This window comes from Lynx rufus, unplaced genomic scaffold, assembly GCF_022079265.1.
Source record: "Lynx rufus isolate CCGP_SWC_20201006 ecotype Redwood Valley unplaced genomic scaffold, mLynRuf1.p SCAF_2, whole genome shotgun sequence".
NCBI lineage: Eukaryota > Metazoa > Chordata > Mammalia > Carnivora > Felidae > Lynx > Lynx rufus.
Window position 1 is genome coordinate 117,327,356 of NW_025814834.1, and position 16,549 is coordinate 117,343,904.

Below are 16,549 nucleotides of genomic sequence, written 5' to 3' on the forward strand. Positions count from 1 at the left end.
GGTACTGGGAGTTTGGGGACTAGAGGGCTAGGGTTGGCAGAGAAAGGTGGGGGGGAGAGGGAGAGAGAGGTAGAAACAGAGAGAGAGAGAGAGAGAGAGAGAGAGAGAAAGGGAGACGGAGGAAGGGAGGGAGAGAGAAGGAAGTGGGGAGGGACAGAGAGAGAGAGGAGTTTCTTGGAGCTGAGCTGGATGTATTTATCTCTTTTTTGCTTGCGTTCTCTGGGTCTCTGTGGGCTTCCAGGGGATTTGGTTTTCAGTAGGGTACCGTAGGGTTTTGGGTCCCCAGGACAAATCTCTCGCCGCCTCTCTTTTTTAAATCTACCTCTACAGTCTTCACTCCACTTGCTGGCCAGCGACTTCACAATTGCCTCCCGCTTTTAAGGTGGCTCTGGACGGGTGTACGTGGTGGGGGGGTGCTGCCGGGTTGCTGGCGAACAGCTCCTTAAATAGCCGATTAGGCATGCAGGATGGCCCTGCTCGGAGCTGGAGCGGGTAGTGGCTTCACGGGAGCCCTGGCCCTGGCTCAGGAGCCCAGCTGGGGTGAGCTCTTCCTTCCTCTGCTCTTCTTATGGGCACTGTCCAGATAGGTGTCCCTTGGAGTGGGCTGGGGCTTGGAAGGAGGGCTTGGGGGTCCAATCCAGCCCCTTCAGGGGGACCCTGGGTTCTCATTTCCCATCTGGCTTCTCCGAGGAGCGACTCCCTGGGTGGCATAGGGCAGGGTGGGAAGACCTGTTCCCAGTCCCCTGCAGAATTTGAGCTGAGTCCAGAGTTTGGAGATAGGTGACCAGAAGGAGTTGGGGACTCAGGGTGCAGGTGGAGGGTAGGAAGTCAAGGGCTAAAACCTGGCTTGTGGAAAATAAAGAAGAGAAGTGAGGCAAGAGAACTTGTTTGGAGCGATCTCTTTCTCTTGTGCCTGTCACCACCCCCTTCCCACGGTGAGGCCTGGGTCCACGTGCCTGTGTGGCCGGGTGGGGGGGGTGGTTTTGTTTGCTGTATAAAGCCCATTTGTGTGCCCAGCGGGGGAGGGGCCGCAGCAGCACCATGGAGAGACAGCGGCTCCAACTGCCAGACCCAGCCACCTCCCTCCCCAGGGAGCCCAGATCTAGGACGGCTTTTGTCATTGAAGAGGACACTGACCCCTGGCAGGGAGGCCAGGGCAGGAGGAGAGGTGGGGAGACCTCAGAAACAATCATTACCACCCTAAAAAAAAAAAAAAAAAAAAGACTCCAGAGAAAGGGAGGGGAGGGATCAGAGAGAAACCATGTGATCTAGTTGGAAGAGGGGCCCAGGGTCTTCCCTCCAGCCCAACAAAGGGCTGTGGCAGGACTTGTGGGACTGAGTGAAATCTGCTACAGGGGAGCTGGATGAGTAGAGCACAGAGGCTGCTGGGTCTCAGGAATGTGGGCTGGTGCTTGTTTCCTCATGGGACTGGAAATCCCGATTGGAATGTACATCCTAAATCCCTCATTAGAGAATGTGAAACGCACAGATAATTTCGAGCCAGACACTCACACCTCTTTCTCCTCCATGCCCTTCACCAGAGTCCCCAGCTCTGAGGATGCACCCATTTGAACTCCCTCTGCTTTCATCGCTCCTGCCAAGGAGCAAGAAAAAGCCAAAACAAAGGGAGCAGGAACTAAATAAGGGAGCAGGATAAGAGCCAAACGATCAGAATAATGCATGTGCTGGATCATCAGAGCCTGCCGAGGCAGGAGCCACGTGCCTTTCTGTCCCCTGTGATTGATCTGCAAAGCAAAACTGTTTTGCAGATGTCATTTCCTTTGAATTTTCTCATCACCCTCAATTATTTTTCCCTCACAGGAGCGTTTTATGTTTTGAGGTTTCCCCCAAAGCCCTACTCATTTCCTCTAAGAAGAAGAAAAAGCGTAAAGTATAAACTAGACTTCCTGGGAATCAAGATAGTTAACATAGAGGAACAGAAAAAAGAAGAAAAGCAGAGACATGTACTGCATGGTAGGAAAGAACAGGCCTAGACAGAATGACCTCTGCCAGGACAGAGTTCCCTTCCAGCGTGATTCAGCCTCCCAAGGCCAATAGTGTGTCTTGCCCTGCGCCACCTCCTGGTTGTCTTATGAATTTTTTTTTATTAAAAGCATTTTTTTACATCTTTATATTTTGAGAGAGAGCATACGAGCAGAGCAGGGGCAGAGAGAGAGGGGGACAGAGAATCTGAAGTGCGCTCGAGCTGGCAGCAACGAGCCTGATGCGGGGCTCGAACTCATGAACCCTGAGATCATGCCCTGAGCCAAAGTCGGACACTTAACTGACTGAGCCATCCAGGTGCCCCTCATTTAAAAATTTTTAATTTAAAATGGGTGTGTGATTGCTTCAGGGAAGTGTTTCACTGCTTGGGGGGATTTGGGATTTTGCCTACAGAAATAAACATTGTTTCACAAAAACGTCTTAGTCCCAAATCAGCACCTTCTGACTTGAGTGAGCAGCCTTTCCAGGCTCTTGTGCTTCCCACATAGACAAAGGCCTTGTTTTCTAGGCAAACACCGTCCTCCAGGGACTTGCCTTTATTTTGATCTTTGGCTGTACTATGGATATTTCTGTTGTCACTAAGCTAATTTGGAGTAAGTGTCAAGAGGACCCTTATGTTAAAACAAAACAAAATCCACCCCACCCCACATTCCCTTCACCTCAGTAGCTACTAAACTCTGACACCTTTAATTCCCACTTCTCTCTCCAGCTCATTACTCACCCGGGGAAGCGGTGGGGTGGGCTAAATCTAACGCTTGCCACTGCCTTCTGGCGCCATCTCCTGTCCTTTCAAATGCAGCGAAATGTAAACAGGTCAGTGAATCAAGTGTCCAAGCGTGGTGACTTTTTGGTTTGTTTTTCTTAAAAGGTCCTTTAAATTTTATTATTTTTTAAATTTAAATAATCTCTACACCCTACTTGGTCTCAAATTTATGACCCCCGAAATCAAGAGTCGCATGCTTTCCTGACCTGAGATAGCCAGGTGCCCCATTAAGAGGTCCTTTTAAAAAGGATATTTAGAGGTGCCTAAGCGGCTCAGTTGGTCGAGCTCTCTCTCTCTCTCCCACTGCCCCTCTTCCTTATGCTCTCTATAAATAAATTAAATAAATAAATACAAACATACATGAAAAGGACATTTGGACATTTAAAATCCACAAATGTCCTAAATAGTCTAAAATACCTTACAGTTCAATGTGGGAGGGAGACAGATCAAAAGGAAAAGAGAATGACCAACCCAGGAACTTAGTCAAGCATACAGGTGATAACTAATTACCAAGAAGAGAGAATCAATGAGGAGACAGAATTAGATGGAATTCGGTTTTCTAAAAGAGCAAGCAACCTTGTACCATGAAGTAATGTAGACCCAGAGGTATTCTAATTTGATAATCACATTTATTATCACACGCTTGTCTCCTAACATATTAGTGCTTTCAAGAATTAAAGTCAAAGTGAAAAAAAAAATTAGAGTCGAAGTAATTTGGGGGAGGGTTGATCAGAACTCTGGATCATTTTCTTAGTTTTCCAGTTTACACTGCATGACAAATGCACTATGAGACTATTGTAAACGGAAGACAGGTAAGTTTGTAGTCTCAAATCTCGCAACTGTAATGAAAAAGGAGTAATTTTGTGTCCTGCGTTGATTCCATGCCCACATCACTGCCTGGTATTTGCTGACCAAATGAATAACCTAGTCATTGGAACATTTGTTTACTTTCTTTCTGTCTTTGGTAGTCACAGAATTTTAGACCAGAAGGGTTCTCAGGCATCATTCCAACTCCCTTGTTATATCCTGTGAAGACAGAGTTTCCAGGGGTTTAGGGATTCTCTCATGGTTAGACACAACAGCTAAGCTGAACCAGAGCAAGGGCACAGGCCCCATTGGACTTTCTGCAATGCCACTGGTCCTCAAACCTCAGTGTGCATCAGAATCACCTGGAAAGCTTGGTGAGAAATGAAGATTTCTGGGCCTCCCTCCCATAGTTTCTGATTCTGTGGGTCTAGAGTATGTCCAGAGAATTGCATTTACAGCAGGTCCTCAGGTGATGCTTGTGGTCTGAGGCACCACACTTGAGAATCAATACCCTATACCAACTGGAAGAGGGGAGGTAGTAGGGGGTTCGCCATTCTTTGTAGGGATTCCAGCCATCTGGTGTTGTTGTTTGCATTCAACTTTACAGAGATGAGCCACAATAGCTTCACTAGTTTACAGTTATGTATTGAGGACTTCTAGATGCTAGGCACCCTACCACACCCTAGAAATAAAGAGTTAACAAGAGGCACCTGGGTGGCTCAGTCGGTTGAGCAACCAACTTTCGACTTTGGCTCAGGTCATGATCCCAGGGTTGTGGGATCGAGCCCTGCATTGGGCTCTATGCTGAGCATGGAGCCTGGTTGAGATGCTCTCTCTCTTCCCCACTGCCCCTCTCCCCTGCTCATGCTCACTTGCGCTCTCTCTCAATAAAATGAACAGGAGGTAATCTCTGTCCTCAAGAACCTCACACTCTCTCTTTTTTAATGTTTTTATTTATTTTTGAGACAGAGAGAGACAGAGCATGAGCAGGGGAGGGGCAGAGAGAGAGGGAGACACAGAATCTGAAGCAGGCTCCAGGCTCTGAGCTGACAGCGGGGTTCGAACTCACAAACCGCAAGATCATGACCTGAACCGCAAGATCATGACCTGAGCTGAAGTCAGAAGCCCAACCGACTGAGCGACCCAGGTGCCCCACAAAGCTGCAAGTCATTTCTAAGGCAGCATTTGCAAAAGTGAAATGCAGCTATTTTTGAGCTCATAGATCCTGCATTCTTTCTATTGTTCTATCCAACATACTTGTTATATCAGGTATTACATATATTTTAATTAAGTAGCACTCTCACAGGTTGTTTATAAATCCATGCACATTGGGAAAAATTGACTTTTTTGCTCTTTTTTAAAAAATAAAAAGGAAATACTTGGAGTTGCCTCTAGAAGTTAGAGAAAATCAGATCGTAGCAATGGCTTGTCACTTTTCCTCTTAATTATTATTTTTTAATTGTACAAGTAATATCTGATGGGTTTAGGGAAAAGAGAAGATTCAAAAAATAACATCACTTAAAAATTTCTTCAATTAGAGAAAATCGTGTTAACATTCTAATATCTTACAAATTAAAAAAAATTTTTTTTCTTTTGTTTGAGAGAGAGAGAGCGATCGAAAGAGGAGCAGAGAGAGAGGAAGACAAAATCTCAAGCAGGCTCCGAGATGTCAGCACAGAGCTGGATATGGGGATCAAACTCACTAAACACGAGATTATGACCTGAGCTAAAATTAAGAGTCAGACACTATTTACCTCTTTCCTTCCTTCCTTCCTTCCTTCCTTCCTTCCTTCCTTCCTCCCTCCCTTCCTTCCTTCCTTCCTTCCTTCTTTTTCTGAGGCATTTGCTGCTTTACTAGATGGCTTGTTTCTTTCTTGAGTTACAAAAAGAATGAGACCAAATAAGAACTCCTACATTTTAGGCGTACCTGGGTGGCTCAGTCGGTTGAACGTCCAACTTTGGCTCAGGTCATGATCTCACAGTTTGTGAGTTTGAGCCCCGCATTGGGCTCTGTGCTGACAGCTCAAAGCCTGGAGCCTGCTTCAGATTCTGTGTCTCCCTCTCTCTCTGCCCCTCCCATGCGCATGCTCTGTCTCTCTTTGTCTCAAAATAAATAAAAATGTAAAAAATTTTTTTTAAATAAAAAAAAGAACTCCTACATTTTAAATTATTGAACACATATAAAACCCAGCATATATTCATATTCACTAGAGCCTCAAAGTATTATGACTATCAGAAAATTCTCTAATTACAATTTAGATTCACTTCTCCCCCTACTAATCTTATATTTATCAATATTCTAACTAAGCAGAATATAGTGACCTCACATTTGTTTCTAGAGATACTCTAAGCACCAGATATAGTTGGATATTCTGATAGTGAAATGTTTATACTTCCCAAGGAACCTAGTCAGGTAAAGAAGTTCACTAGAAGCTCCCTCTCCCCTTCCCTGTCATCAATTTATTTTTTTTCAATATATGAAATTTATTGTCAAATTGGTTTCCATACAACACCCAGTGCTCATCCCAAAAGGTACCCTCCTCAATGCCCATCACCCACCCTCCCCTCCCTCCCCCCCCCCGTCATCAATTTAAACAGCCTAGTATTGTCTGTATAGAACTGTATAGAAATAGTATTGTATAGAAATAACCTAATATATTTAACCAACCCTCTGCCTTTGGACTGTTAGTTCCCCCCCCCCCAGTTTTTATCTTTAACAGTACTTCAATGATAATATCCTCGTTCATACGCATTTACACATTGTCCTATTGTTTCCTAGAATTGCAAGATTGCCGATGCTTTTTTTAAAAACTTTTTATTTTGAAAAAGTTCAAACTCAACCCTTTACTGAAAGTTAGGTTTATGGAGCTATAACTCACATACATAATTCTTGTTAGTGTAGAGTTCTATGTGTTTTGACCAATTCATACAGTCATGTAACCGTCATTTAGTCAAGATACAGAAGTTTATCACCCCCACCTCACCATAATTCCATAATTGTGTCCTTTGTAGTCAGCTTCTCCTCCCACACTCATCCTTTGGTAACTACTGATCTGTTTTCTGATCCTGTAATTTTGCCTTTCCCTCCAGAATGTCTTATGTATTAAATTATACAGTATGTAGCCTTTGGAGTCTGGCTTCTTTCACTTAGCATTCATTCATGTTGTTGCATATCAGAAATTTGTTGCATTTTATTGCTGAGTTTTTCTACTTTGTTTACCCACTTACCAGTTGAAGACCATGTAGTCTGTTTCTAGTTTTTCACAGCCACAAATCAAACCACTATAAACATTTGAGTACAGGTTTTTGAATGAACATATTTTTTCTTATTCTTCAGTGGGAGTAGTAGTGGGAATGAACACCCAGTGCTTGGTTGAATGGTAAGTGTATGTTCAACTTCGTGAGAAAAGGCCAAACTGTCTGTCTTGGTGCTTATTCTGTTTTTCATTCCTACCAGCAATGTGTGAAAACTCCACTTGCTCGTTTTATATGTATATATAAATTATATATATATTTATGTATATGTATATAATTTTTGTAAGTTTATTTATTTGAGAGAGAAATAGAGAGGAGATAGAGAGAGAGCGGGGAGGGGCAGAGAGAAAGAGGAGAGAGAGAATTCCAAGCAGGTTCTATGCTTGTCAGCGCTGAGCCTAATGTGGGTCTCGAACTCATGAACTGTGAGATCATGACCTGAGCTGAAATCAAGAGTCGGATGGCTAACAGACAGCCACCCACACGCCCTGTGATATTTCATTTTAATTTGGGGTGTGTACCTTTAAAAAAATTTTTAAAAATGTTTTAATGTTTATCTTAGAGAGAGAGAGAGAGAGAGAGAGAGAGAGAGAGAGACAGAGTGCCAGTAGGGGAGGGGCAGAGAGGGAGACAGAATCTGAAGCAGGCTCCAGGCTTTGAGCTGTCAGCACAGAGCCCCACGCAGGGCTGGAACCCACAAACCGTGAGATCATGACCTGAGCCAAAGTCGGACACTCAACTGACTGAGCCACCAGGCACCCTGGGTTTTGTGTACCTTTTTAGTTTTTTTGCTATATGTATTGTAATATTGCCCTCCATAAAGGTCATACTCCTGCAATGGTATATACACGAGTTGCAGTATTTTTCTCTCCTTCAGGACCTTTTAGCTATTACACAGATAAAATTAACTTGTATCATGGTTAAATTTTTGTACAATGAATCCCATCTTTTCGTGGATTTTCAGTATAAAGTGAGAAATATGTTCAATTGGAGCAAATTTTGGTTTAAAGGCTAGTAAAGTCTACATTAGTAGCAAGCTCTTCAAAGACGCACCAAAACAATGAATAAGAAACAAAAAAGGAATCAAAAAAGCAAAACAACAACAAAAAAAGACACATATTGAAAGTAAACCCATCATTTTGTTAGAAATCATGGCACCAAAATAATTTATACTAATGCAAAATACTACTTTCAAAACAGCTCAAATAGCCAAGCAGGAGAAAACCTGAATTAAATGGACCACGTTGTACCAGTCACCGAGCTTCTATCAAATTTCAATGTATTTCAGTAGGATTGCATTAAACTTTTGGGTTACTAAGACTTTGCTTTTGGCATTTTGTGGAAGCTATTGATGTGATTGAACTAAAGTTAAATGGAAACACAAACACAGCCTTGGCAAAAATCTAAACTGTATTAAGAAATAAGTAGAGGGACACACTTATTAAAACATGAGGCAGAAGAGTATACCAAAATCCTGTCAACAGGCATTGGGCATTGAATAAGTAAGTTCTTTATCTTGTAACTGTAAGTTTGGATTTGGCATGCTAAACTTCTCTGTAACAAAATATACCTACATTCTAATCTTTTACCACAGAATAAGAAAAGCATACGTTGGCTTAAAGATAGCTAAAACACTGAATACATTTTATTATCTTTGTAGGAGGTCCCCAAGTCAGTTGTCAGCTACTTCACATTATTTTTTAAACATTTATCTATTTCAAGAGAGAGAGAATGAGAGAGAGAGCAGTGGAGGGGCAGAGAGAGAAGGAGAGGATCTCAAGCAGACTCTGCACTGTCAGCGCAGAGTCTCATGTGGGGCTCGGAAGTCACAAACTGTGAGATCACGACCTGAACGGAAATCAAGAGTCACTGACTCAAGAGTTAACTGACTGAGTCACCCAGATGCCCCTACTTCATATTATTATTTTTTACTTCATATTATTTTTAAATTTAATTTTTTAATTGTATCAAAGTAGTACAGGTACATAGTTTAAAAAGTCAAATAGAGTGATAAAAGTCATAATATAACACTCTATTCTCCCCCCCGCAACTTGTATTTCCTAAGACGATCACTGCAACTTTTTAGTGGTTTCTTTGAGGGTAAAACACCAAATTTTCAAAAACATGTTTTATACTGCTATTTCTTGATTTTTCAGTTACAGATATTATTATCTATTAACTTGCAACTACAAAAGGTGAGGATTTACCTCTTTGACACAGTATCCCTCCCCAACACATATTTCTACCCTTTCCTCCCGATAGTTATTATCTCATACTCTTTATTGATGTATAAATAACATACAGCATCACACACTAGTTGCAGGTGTACGATATAGTGATTCAACAATTTTCTACATTACTCAGCGCTTGTCAAGGTAAGTGTGCTTCTCATTCCCCTCACCTATTTCACTCATCCCTCCACCCACCTCCCCTCTGGAAACCACCCGTTTGTCCTCTGTATTTAAAACTGTATTTAGGGGCGCCTGGGTGGCGCAGTCGGTTAGGCGTCCGACTTCAGCCAGGTCACGATCTCGCGGTCCGTGGGTTCGAGCCCCGCATCAGGCTCTGGGCTGATGGCTCAGAGCCTGGAGCCTGTTTCCAATTCTGTGTCTCCCTCTCTCTCTGCCCCTCCCCCGTTCATGCTCTGTCTCTCTCTGTCCCAAAAATAAATAAACGTTGAAAAAAACATTTAAAAATAAATAAATAAAACTGTATTTAAAACTCTGTATTTAAAACTCTGTGTTTTTTGGTGGGCTTTTTGCCTCTGCATAGTAGGCCTACCTCCCTTTCTGCCTCCTGCCACCTCGGTGCCTGTGGAAAAGCTTCCAGTGAAGGGGGACAAAAAAAAAAAAAAAAGAAGCAAGTTCTGAAGTTTACCCTTGATGGCAACTACCCTGTAGAAGATGGAATCGTGGATGCTGCCAATTGTGAGAAGTTTCTTTAAGAGAGAATCAAAGTGGGGGTGCCTGGGTGGCTCAGTCTGTTAAACTCCAACCTCAGCTCAGGTCATGATCTCATGGCTCGTGAGTTCAAGCCCCGCATTGGGCTCTGTGCTGACAGCTCAGAGCCTGGAGCCTGTTTCAGATTGTGTCTCCTTCTCTCTTGCCTCTCCCCTGCTCACGCTCTCTCTCTCTCTCAAAAATAAACATTAAAAAAATGTTTTAAAAATGAATTAAAGTATAAGGAGAAGGAAAAGAGGAGGAGTGTGAGGAGAGGAAAAGCTGTGAATCTCGGGTAGGGGTTATAACCATTGAAGGGAGCAAGAGCAAGATTACGATAATTTTTTTTATTAAAAATTTTTTTTAATGTTTATTTATTTTTGACAGAGAGAGAGAGAGAGAGAGAGAGAGGAAGCATGAGTGGGGGAGGGGCAGAGAGAGAGGGAGACACAGAATGCCAAGCCGGCTCCAGGCTCCAGGCTCCAGGCTCCAGGCTCCGAGCTGTCCCGCACGGAGCCCGACGCAGGGCTCTTGAACTCACACACTGTGAGATCATGACCTGAGCTGAAGTAGGATGCTCAACCGGCTGAGCCACCCAGGCGCCCCAAGATTATGATAATATTTGAGGTGCCTTTTCCCAAAAGGTATTTGAAATATCAAACCAAAAAAGAAGATTAATCTACGTGATGGGTTGTGCACAGTTACTAACAGCAGAGTTACAAATCATTACTTCCAGATTAACTAGGACCAGAAAGAGGAGGGAGAAGAGGGTTAAAACTCATTTATCTGGAATATTTTATATGAGTTCATAATAAAATTTGGGAAATTTTAAAAATTTAAAAATTATCTTCTGCTTCTTGTCTCTGTTTCCTCTGAATTATTTTTCTTCAGTTAGGTTTTTGTTGTTGTTCTTTTTTGGTCTCTGCTTTTATGTGAAAGGATTTTCTGAAATATTTGGCTATCTTTACCTATCCATTTACACTTAAGAGTGAGGCATTTAGGGGCACCTGGATGGCTCAGCCTGTTGAGCCTCTGACTCTTGATTCCAGTTCAGATCATGATCCCAGCATTGTGGGATCAAGCCCTGTGTCAAGCTCTGCACTGTGCATGGAGCCTGCTTAAGACTCTCTCCTTCTCCCTCTGCCCCTCCCCCACTCACACACTTGTGTGTGCTGGTGCTCTTTCTCTCTCTCTCAGGAAGAAAAAAGAGCAAGGCACTTAAAAGGTGTGTGTAACCATGTATGGAAGCTTGTTGACTGGTAGACTGTACAATGAGGGGGTGGGACAGGTATCTGGCCATTTCCTACTGTTTTGTCAGTATATCTGGACTTGTCTCTTCTGGTTAGTTTCTCCAGAGAGAAAACCTCTAACTTTTTACCCGAAGGTATACCCAATTGTATGATGAATGGAGGAGAGAAAGGGTTGGTTTGTTGGGGGAGAGTTCTCACTATTTGAAATATAGATTTTTAACTTTTCCTGCCAATTTTCATTACATTTAACTTGGTCTTAGTTATACCAGGTGTTTCTGAGTTTAAAATACCTTATTTTGACCTCTGTGATTCAGAGTTGGGAAGGAATTCAGTTGCTTTTAACATGAGCTTCAAAAACAAAACCAAACAAACAAAAAACCGTGAACTTCAACCAAATCTGTTTTAGCCACACCCTTCCCCTCATCTTCAGGGGTTCTTAGTGCTTCCAAATTCAGAATTTTTGTGTGGTTCTAATGTAAATCAGTTTGTCTCTCAATCTCCTGCAAGCAGTTAAGTTTCAACTTCCCCCTCTCTTCTAAGATGATTGCCTCTAGTCTATAGGGATCTCTGAAGGGGATCCCAATAATGGCATTCCTTCTTGGTGGAGGGGATCCCAATAATGGCATTCCTTCTTGGTGGAGTGGTCCTGAACAAGTTGAGAAATAAAGCAACAGGCAGATATGGAGGCAAACATATCACTTGTATTACTAAGTGATGGAGGCCAGATAGGAGATGTACTTTTTAGGATGAGAGTTAATGGGCCTGCTGCTAACTGTGCCCAGAACCAGGCAGTCTGGACTGAGGTGGACTTTGGTATGGACAAACCAAGCAGAATTATGTGCTTTGATGAACAGGCTCCCTCTCCCAAGAGCAAGGAGCAGAGTGGAACACTCCACTTAGGTTGGATGAACAAAGGGCTGAGAGAGGCCCAGTTATACTAACCAAGCTTTTTTCACAAGAGGTCAGACATCAGGAGTAAGGAAGCATTTCTGAAATAAATGGTACATCACTTTGCAGATGCTAAGATTTTGTTGAGCTCTCTCATCAGCTCTCTTCTCTTTGCTCAATCTCTGTCCTTTTGGGTTTAGGTCTTTAAAATTTCTTTTTAGGGGCGCCTGGGTGGCGCAGTCGGTTAAGCGTCCGACTTCAGCCAGGTCACGATCTCGCGGTCCGTGAGTTCGAGCCCCGCGTCGGGCTCTGGGCTGATGGCTCAGAGCCTGGAGCCTGTTTCCGATTCTGTGTCCCCCTCTCTCTCTGCCCCTTGCCCGTTCATGCTCTGTCTCTCTCTGTCCCAAAAATAAATAAACGTTGAAAAAAAAATAAAAAAAAATAAAATTTCTTTTTATTGAGCTATATAATTGACATGTAACATTATAGTAATTTTAGGTTCCCAGCATAATGGTTGGATATTTGTATATATGGTGAAATGCTCACTGTATGTCTAGTTAACATCCATCACCACACAGAGTTACAAATTTGGGTTTAGATCTTATTCTTTTAAAGTTATTTTAGTAAGGTTTGAGAAGAAATGGAAGTAAATATGTATATTAAATTATCTTCCTTTTTTTCTTTTTCCTTTTTTTTTTAATGTTTATTTTTGAGAGACAGAGTGTGAGCAGGGGAGGGGCAGAGAGAGAGACACACACACAAAGAATCAGAAGCAGGCTCCAGGCTGTTAGTACAGAACCTGATGCGGGGTTTGAACTCACAAACTGTGCGATCATGACCTGAGCTGAAGTCAGGTACCCAACCAACTGAGCCTCCCAGGCGCCCCTAAATTATCTTCCTTTTAACCAGAAGTTTAAGTTAGTCTTTTGAAAGTAATTTTAAAAAGCTTTTTAATGTTTATATTTATTTTTGAGACAGAGAGAGACAGAGCATGAGCAGGGGAGAGGCAGAGAGAAAGGGAAACAAAAGAATCCGAAGCAGGCTCCAGGCTCTGAGCTGTCAGCACAGAGCCCAACGTGGGGCTCAAACCCACTAACCATGAGATCATGACCTGAGCCGAATTCGGCTGCTCAACCGACTGAGCCACCCAGGGACCCCAGAAAGTAATTTCGCTACCAAGGTTACAAATTTCTTTTAAGAAAACTATTGGGTCCCCTGGGTGGCTCAGTCGGTTGAGCGTCTGACTTCGGCTCAGGTCATGATCTCACAGTTTGTGGGTTCGAGCCCTGCATCAGGCTTAACGCTTACCGCTTGCTCAGAGCCTGGAGCCTGCTTCAGATTCTGTGTCTCCTTCTCTCTCTGCCCCTCCCCCGCTCATGCTTTGTCTCACTCTGTTTCTCAAAAATAAATAAATGCAAAAAAAAAATTAAAAAAAGAAAACTATTTATTATTTGTGCTACTGGGAGAATGCAATGATGCAATAATTCCTAGGTTACAGTCTCTCAATCATTTGTATTTCCCATTGCAATACGGATTTATTTGGGAGACTTACTCTTCTAATTTTGTTTGACTTTGGCTAATGTTAAAACCAGGTTGCACAATGTTAACATATAAAGAGGTGACTCAGACTGGAAAATCTCGGCCATGAATTAAAAATTTTTGAAGATATTCCACCAAATTTGGTTTTCACACAACAGTAATAAAAATTTTACCACAACAATGTGTATGCTTCCCACTTCAGTGTTTACTAACAACCCCTAAGGTGAAAAGGATCCCGAATTAAAGAAAGAATGGAATTGGAAAACACCTGGAAAATGCAGGGTAGTTCAATTATTTTATAATATTCATGGTGCCAATCAAACCCTTTTCTTTTTTTTTAAAATTTTTTTTTCAACGTTTATTTATTTTTTTGGGACAGAGAGAGACAGAGCATGAACGGGGGAGGGGCAGAGAGAGAGGGAGACACAGAATGGGAAACAGGCTCCAGGCTCTGAGCCATCAGCCCAGAGCCCGACGCGGGGCTCGAACTCACGGACCGCGAGATCGTGACCTGGCTGAAGTCGGACGCTTAACCGACTGCGCCACCCAGGCGCCCCTCAAACCCTTTTCTTAAAAAAAATCTAATAAATATCTTCAACTAAGTTTTATTAGAATAATCAAGCTTATTTATTAGTTCTCCTAGAGTTTTTGTATCTCAACAGGGGTCATAATATCGAATATCTATTTGTAGCATTCTGGGCATCAGTAGGGAGTAAGAATGATATTTCAGGGAGAAGAACATTTTGTGCATCTGAGAATTAAACAGGATTATAGGGGCGCCTGGTGGCTCAGTTGGTTAAGTGTCTGACTGGCTCAGGTCACGATCTCACTGTCCGTGAATTCGGGCTCCCGCATTCAAGCCCGCTTCGGATCCTCTGTCTCCCTCTCTCTGCCTCTCCCCCTCCTCTCAAATATAAAATAAATATTAAAAAAAGTAAACAGGATTATAATGGCCACCTTTGGAAAAATATCTTAATTTTGATCACAGGAATTGGATTTGAGATTCATCTTCACAATTTACTAAGCACAGGACCTTGGGTATATACCCTTGCTTAGTTATCCACTGTAACAAATCACCTCAAAACTGAATAGTTTAAAAGAACAACCATGCTTTATTTACTCAAGATTCAGGGGGAATAAGTCGCTCATTCCTGAGGGAAACTAATCGCTTCTCGGCCTTTTGGCTAAGATCAAGTGTAGTATCTGAAGGAAAATCTGGATGGTACATCACGGTGGTCACCACAGTTCTAACAGGATCTGTGGGTTTTGGTAAATAGGCTCAGCTCTCTTATAACCTGCCACCGAGGAAGTTGAGGAATAAATACTCCAACCTCACAGTCCTCCAGACTTCCGATCTTCTGCCAGTGGCCTCTCCCATGCACCAAACTCAGGAAGTCACAGGACTCTGTGGGTTTTGAGTTACAGAGCAGGGTGGAGAAGGGTGAAGAGTGGATCTAGAGGGGCAACAGAAGATATTCGGCAGCAGAAGGTGAGTTTAGTTTTTGAACATTAAAGGCATGTTGAGCTAAATAATATCCTGATGTGAACATCTTATTGGTGGATTAGAGGAGTGGTCCCAACCACCCTCTCATTCAATTCCTTGCTCCTTTGCTTTCCTCCACCTTCTGATAACTTAACCTCATTTTTCATCCTGCCATTTAAAATAAACTCTGCCGTATTACTTCAGCTTAAAACGTGTCCTAGTTCATGAGTTTGGCTTTTCTCCTGACCCTATTTTATTTTTTCATCCTTCATTTAGCTCCATATACCCATCTACTAGCCTGGTAATGTTCTTCATCCAACCTCTTCCTGACACCTTTCCTTCTGTGCACCAATCCTCTGGAGACTCTTTCTTCGCCCAGTTTCTTATCCTGGCTTCTTGATTAAGACTAGAAAGAGGTGAGGTAAGGCACATGAGAGATGACAGGTGGATGGGAATTATGGGATGGTGGGGGGGAAGGGAAGGCTCACTTTGGTGGATCCCTGTCTATGCTTACTACAGTGTATTTTCTGAAGCTATTATCCAATGGCAAAACGAATTCATGGCCTTTCCCCACGTTGATTATTTCCAACATACTCTCCCATTCTGTGTTCTGATATAAAAGTCCTACCATTTAACCTCAATAATCATCTCTTCTTTGAAACGCTTTGGCTTCCATATATCGCCTGCCCTCAAATTCAACCTCATTTTTTTTTAATGTTTATTTTTGAGAGACAGAGAGAGACGAAGCGCAAGTGGGGGAAGAGCAGAGAGAGAGGGTGACACAGAATCCAAAGCAGGCTCCAGACTCTGAGCTGTCAGCACAGAGCCCGACAGGGGGCTCAAACCCACGGACCATGAGATCATGACCTGAGTGGAAGTCGGGGGCTCAACTGACTGAGCCACCCAGGTGCCCCTCAACTCATTCTTTTCTGCCTGTTCCTTAGTTTCTTTGATTATTTTGGTAGACAGTCCCTCTCTCCTTCCCCTCAATCATATTTTGCTCCCCTTTGCCGGATAGCCTTCCTCTTAAATATATTTTCTGTGGGCATCTTATTATTTTTTTCTCATAGTCTCAACTATTATTCATATGTGTATGGCTCCTAGATCTGAATCGCCTTCCCTGAACTCTTTGGGATGCCATTCCAGAGTTCCAAACCCTACTGTGGCTGGTGGGATGAGACCAACCATAGGTCTTCTACTCAAGCTAGTACTAAAATGTACTTTCAGGTTTCTTTTTAGCCCTTTTGTTCCACCACTCCTGCCCCCCCCACTCCTTTTAAAACTCTTCCTTTAACTGTTCCTCAATCCATTTGGTTGTTTTCATATCATCCTGGCTTCCTTTAGCCTGTGTGAAAACAAAACAAGCTTAACTAACGCTGAATTGACTGCCCCACGCCCTAAGTCATTTATACCAAAAGCTCTCCCTTTCCCTGTTTTCGTCTTCACAAAATTTCCTTTTCAAGATTTCAAAGGAAACACTATCGAGAAGATAATCGCTATTTTCTTTCCCCTTAAAGTACTTAACATGCAAAATACTAAATATTTACATTTAAAATGTAAGCCTAATTGAGGAGCGGTGTGTCTCTGCGTGGGAGAAGCCGAGGTGGTGGCAAAGTGGTGA

General features: G+C 42.7%; 1 non-coding gene across 1 annotated transcript; it reads left to right on the top strand.

The window, feature by feature from the left end:
- The first annotated feature begins 14,609 nt into the window (after positions 1-14,609).
- On the top strand, positions 14,610-14,796 carry LOC124516644 (U2 spliceosomal RNA). Its single transcript, XR_006963082.1, has one exon. It is a non-coding gene; the product is annotated as a U2 spliceosomal RNA (small nuclear RNA).
- The last annotated feature ends 1,753 nt before the right edge of the window (positions 14,797-16,549 follow it).